Here is a 5,924-nt window from a genome sequence, read left to right as displayed (position 1 = left end):
AAAAAAAAAAAAAAAAAATAAGATGACTCACCAGTGAGAGAGGGATATAGATGGTTGAGAGGTGGGATCTGAGTCCCACTAACCAAGTGGAGGTTGCTCCCAGCATCAGAGAAGGCTGGAGGCTTCAGGGATTCTGGGAGCTTCATGGTCCCCAGGCCGGGACAAGAAGGTGAGGTCAAAGCCCTGGTCTTATCTGTCTATCCCCCTTCAGTCTCTCTTTCTCCCCTCCAGGAGACTTTAGAGTATCCTTGTCAGACCGTATCTACAGCTGGTCCCACAGTGTGCAGAGCCCGCATGAATCTCACCGAGAGATAGGCAATCTATACACATGTGTGTAAACACACACACACACACACACACACACACACACAGCAGGAACAGAGGAACAACACACAGCAGCATGCATGGGGGACAGGAGAGGCGACGCTGATATTTACATGCCTACCAAGTTGGATAAACAGGAATATCCTGAGCCATAGAATGCAGGCCTTTCCAGATCAGGCCCTTCCTTGTTTATTGGACCACTTTTGTATAACCAGCAAAAGAGCAGTGGTCTCCATTTGGTTCATCAGTTCCCCCAACGGCTTGTTAGTGTTTGGGTGGTATGGTGAGACAGAAAGTCCATGGGTGTCTGGAGTCAGATAGGTCCAGGTTTGAATTCTGCTCCTGCCCCTTACTGATCCAGTGACCTGGAATAAGTTACCCAAGGAAGATAGAACATTAACTTGATTGAGTGCCTTCTGGTGCCAAAGGCTTTATCAATGCTATCTCATTAACATAGCTTCTTGAGGCCCAATTACTTTACCTGTCAAGTAGGGATGATACAATCACCCTTGAAGGGTTATAGTGAAGATTAAATAGGATAAGCCATTGAAAGTGTTTGGCACATCATGAGAGACCTTCATTCCTCACTCTTCAGAGTTTGTATCCATGTATCTGCCAAATCGACATTATTTTATCTCTCATGAAGTTAAAAAAAAAAAATCAAAACAAAACCAGTGGGAGTGAAGGAATGACAAAGAGAGAGGGGAAGGGGAGGAAGGAAAGCAGGGAGGCAGGGCTTATGTAATTACTCGCTGCCTGGCCCCAGCCGCCTGATTTCTATGAGCCTCTGCCGAATTTATTTGATATCCCAGGCTCAGGGGCCCAAACTGAGTTTCTGGGTTGGAAAAAGGCAGAGTGAAAGGAGATTAGGAGAAGCTTTCGAGGTGGATTCTCCTTGTCTGCAGGCTTCCACCCCAGCACAAGCTCAGAAAAGCCAAGGCTGCTTTGGGAGAACTTGGTTTCAGCTGTCCCTGGGGCCCACTGCAGAAAGGACAAGCCGGGTTGTCGGATGCTGTTTACAAACAGCTAGGAATAGAAGCACCTCCTGTTCCCACACCCCTCCACCACCCTCTCCTGGACGGCCCTCAGGCGCCTTCCGATTGTTACTTCAATCGGCCTTCCTTCCAGATCAAGCCAACAGGGCTGGCAGGACCCCTGCCCCCGAGCCTGGCAAGTGAAAGGTGCTGCATCCTCGGGCAGAAATTCCCAACGAAGATCTGAGTGCAGAATATGAGTCTAGTGGTTAGAATAGTCTCCTCGGGCCAGCTAGACCTGGGTGCAGATCCTGCTCTGCTGGTTGCTGGCTGTATGACCCAAACAAGCGACTTCACCTCTTGGAGCCTGAGTTTCCTCACCTATAAAATGGAAATTACGGCCGGGCACGGTGTCTCATGCCTGTAATCCCAGCACTTTGGGAGGCCGAGGCAGGCGGATCACCTGAGGTTGGGAGTTCAAGATCAACCTGACCACCATGGAGAAACCCTGTCTCTACTAAAAATACAAAATTAGCCGGGCGTGGTGGCACGCACCTGTAATCCCAGCTACTTGGGAGGCTGAGGCAGGAGAATCTCTTGAACCTGGGAGGGAGAAGTTGTGGTGAGATTAGACAGCGCCACTGCACTCCAGGGCGACAAGAGCAAAACTCTGTCTCAAAAAAAAAAAAAAAAAAGGAAATTACAATGATTTTTCATAGGATAGTTATGAGGTTTCAGCAAAATAATCCACATAAAGCACTAAGCAGAGTGCTGGCTTGGAAACCTAGTAGTAAAGGCCCATGAACATTAGTTTCCTCCCTTCCCTTCACCCCTATCTGCCCATCCCATTCCCATTCGCTTCATTCTTTTTATACACAGAATTCATGAATCATGCTTTATGTTTACAAGGAGGGAGGAGGACTCCATTAAATCATTGTTTCGCCAGCTCTTTAATGAGTTCCTATTATGTACTTTCTAAACACCAGGATAGAGTAGTGAACAAGATAGACAAGGTTCTTGCCCTCATAGAAGTTACATTCTGTTTGTTTGTTTGTTTGTGAGACAGGATGTCACTCTGTTCCCCAGCATGGAGTGCAGTGGCATGATCTTGGCTCACTGCAACTTCCATCTCCTGGGCTCCAGCGATCCTCTCGCCTCAGCCTCCCGAGTAGCTGGGACTACAGTTGTACATCACCATGTCCAGATAATTTTTTTGTATTTTTAGTAGAGACGGGGTTTCACCATGTTGCCCAGGCTGGTGTCGAACTCCTGGGCTCAGAAGATCTGCCCACCTTGATCTCCCAAAGTGCTGAGATTACAGGCATGAGCCACTGTTTTGTTTTTGTTTTTGTTTTTTGTTTGTTTGTTTGTTTTGAGACACAGTCTTACTCTGTTGCCCAGGCTGGAGTGCAGTGGTGCAATCTCAGCTCACTGCAGCTTCCACCTCCTGAGCTCAAGGGATCCTCTTGCCTCAGGCTCCCAAGTAGTTAGGACTACAGGTGTGTGCCGTTACGTCCAGATAATTTTTAAATTATTTGTAGATACTAGGGTCTCCCTGTGTTGCCAAGGCTGGTCTTGAACTCCTGGGCTCAAGTGATCCTCCTGTCTTGGCCTCCCAAAATGCTCGGATACAGGCATGAGCCACCCTACCTGGCCAAGGTTACATTCTAATGGGTGAGACAGACAATATATGTATTTCCATATGCAGATCATATATAGCATGTGTACATGTAACATATAACATATATCTTCTAAAAAGAGTAATGCCATTTAAGGGAAGAGTTTATGACCAACCATATCAGTGGGGGACCACTTCTGACAAAATAGTCAGGGTCTTCACCACCAAAAGAGGTGACATTTGAGCAGATTCTAAATCGACCGAAAGAGCTAGCCTTGGGAAGATGTGGGGAAAAGCTTTCCAAGCAGAGGGAACATCAAAGACACAGGCCCTGGAGTGGGGGCAGGGTTAGGGTATCAGAGGAAAAGCCAGGCCCCATAACTAGAGCAAGAGGAGTGGGGAAGGAGGCTGGAGGAGACGAGGCCTTGGAAGTAAGCAGGGTTCTGATCACGTGGGGCTTTTAGGGCAGCAGAGTTTGACTTTTTATTCTAAATGCCATGAGAAGTCATTGGAGTGCTTTGAGTAGGGGAGACATGTGATCTAATTTATGCCTTTAAAAGGCTCATTCTGCCAGCTTTCAGATAGACTATAGGAGGGCAAGAGTGCAGAAATGAGACCAGTTAGAAGGGTGTTTCTGTTGCTCAGGTGAGAGCTCAAAGATGGTTTGATGAGAAATGGAAACTGGCTGATGCATTGGGGGAAAGAGAAGAGTCGGGGTGATCAGTACTGCCTAAGCTATTGGGTGAATTTGATGTCCTTTTTTTTTTTTGAGACAAAGTCTGGAGTGCAATGGCATGATCTCGACTCCCTGCAACCTCTGCCTTCTGGGTTCAAGCGATTCTCCTGCCTCAGCCTCCCGAGTAGCTGGGATTACAGGCGCCCGCCACCATGCCCAGATAAGTTTTGTATTTTTAGTAGAGACAGGGTTTTGCCATGTTGGCCAGGCTGGTCTTGAACTCCTGACCTCAGGTGATCTGCCTGCCTCGGCCTCCCAAAGTGCTGGGATTACAGGCGTGAGCCACCGCACCTGGCCAATCCCAGGACTTTGGGAGGCCGAGGCGGGCAGATTGCCTGAGGTCAGGAGTTCGAGACCATCCTGGCCAACATGGTGAAACCCCTGTCTCTACTAAAAATACAAAAATTATCTGGGTGTGGTGGCGGGCACCTGTAATCCCAGGTACTCGGGAGGCTGAGGCAGGAGAATCGCTTGAACCCAGGAGGTGGAGTTTGCAGTGAGCCGAGATCATGCCACTGCACTCCAGCCTGGGTGACAGAGTGAGACTGTCGAAAAAAATAATACAATTTAAAAAAACCCGAAATGCTGGTATCACAGACGTGAACCACCACGACTGGCCGAATTTGATGTCCTTTACTGCCATGGGAAACAGCAGGGAAGGAGTTGTTTTGGGAGGTGAAGAATTCTAATTTGAACAAGTTAAGTTTGTTGTGCTTAGTAGACCCCCCAAGGGGAAATGTTGGGTTGACAGGAGTTGTGTAAGTCTGGGGCTCAGTGGGAAGAGGGGACAGGAGATTAAATTTGGGAGTCATCAGTCAGTGGATGATACTGAAAGCCATGAGCCTGGAAGAGATCACTTGGGGAATAAATGTGAGTGGAGGAGAGCAGAGGGCCGAGGCCCCAGCCCTTTGTTATACCCACATTTAGGTGTTGGCAGAGGAGAAGGAGCCAGTGAAGGGACTGAGAGGTAGGAGGACATTCAGAGTGGTTTCACCAAATCAGGTGAGAAAGGACGTCCGGAAGGAGAGCGTGTACTCCACCGCATCCATTCTTGCTGAGAGGTTTAATAAGGTGAGACAGATAATCAATCCCAGTAATTGGTAAGATGGAAGCCATTGGAACCTTGGCAAGAATGATTTCACTGTGGTGAATAGTGGACTAAAAAGAGAGAATATGGATAAGGATTGGAGATGGAGCATCTAGGCAAGTCTCTTTTTTCCTCAGTTTTGTTCTAATGGGAAGCAGAATAGTAGGGTGGCAGCTGAAGATAAATGTGGAATCAGGGAAGATATTTTTGAAAGACAGGGAATATTCTAGCATGGTTGATGGGGATAATTCAGTAGACAGGGAGACTTTTATAATACCAGGAAAGGGGGCAAAAAGGGGTGGAGTTCAGTTGAGGGGTCACGAGTCAGCAGCAGATGGTCATGTCTTGTATTAGGAGAGAAGGCAGCAGAGATGGACCAAGATGCAGCCAGGTTGATAAGTTTGGTGATGGGAAGATGAGATTTGCCTCATACATGCAACGTGCTGCTCTGTCAGGACAGCACTGGTGGCCATAAGTTGATCTGAAGGGAGGAGAAACCAAGGAGACTATGACAATAGTCAGAGGTCAAGCCTCAGGTCACAAGAAAAATGCTCAGTGCTCCCTGGATGAGGGCAGAGAAAACATGAAAGTACTTCCGGATATGAAATCTGGCATGAGAATAGTCAACAGACAACAGCCAGCTGCCAGAGTTGCTTGAAAATCCAGTAGATTTTCACCTCCAGTGCATCGATCTTCTGTCCCTAAAGCCACCCATGCCCAAGGAGAAGGAGGGAGCACACTGGTCCCTTCCCAGCATATGACTGACAGCTGGTGTGGTGGGACAAGCGCTGGACTTGCAAGCCAAACCAGGGGGACCTGGGGCTAATTCCCAAATTGACTATTTATCAGCTGGGTGGCCTCAGACAAGCGTTTAATATTTCTAAGCTTCACTTCATTTTATTTTATTCTTTAATGCCTTGTCTATATTTCATTTTAGTTGACAATAATGTTTTATAACATATTTTATTGGAATATAAAATATTTACAGAAATGTGCACAAAACATAAGTGTAGAGTTTCATGAATTATCACAAATGAACAAGAAATTGAATGTTGTCAGCACCACAGTACTGTCCCCACCCAAGCTTCCTCTCCAAAGATAGCCCCTATCCTGATTTCTAATCCCCTAGGTTAGTCTTGCTTTATATATATATATAATACATGTAATAGATATATAAAATATATA

General features: G+C 46.9%; 1 protein-coding gene across 1 annotated transcript in view; it reads left to right on the top strand.

The window, feature by feature from the left end:
- LOC105504334 (leiomodin-1) overlaps nt 1–5,924 on the top strand; it is a 56,121-nt gene that overhangs the window by 6,787 nt on the left and 43,410 nt on the right. The gene's annotated exons all lie outside the window — the stretch shown is intronic.

Source organism: Colobus angolensis, unplaced genomic scaffold (assembly GCF_000951035.1).
Source record: "Colobus angolensis palliatus isolate OR3802 unplaced genomic scaffold, Cang.pa_1.0 Scaffold91, whole genome shotgun sequence".
Classification (NCBI taxonomy): domain Eukaryota; kingdom Metazoa; phylum Chordata; class Mammalia; order Primates; family Cercopithecidae; genus Colobus; species Colobus angolensis.
This window is presented reverse-complemented; position numbering and strand designations above follow the sequence as displayed.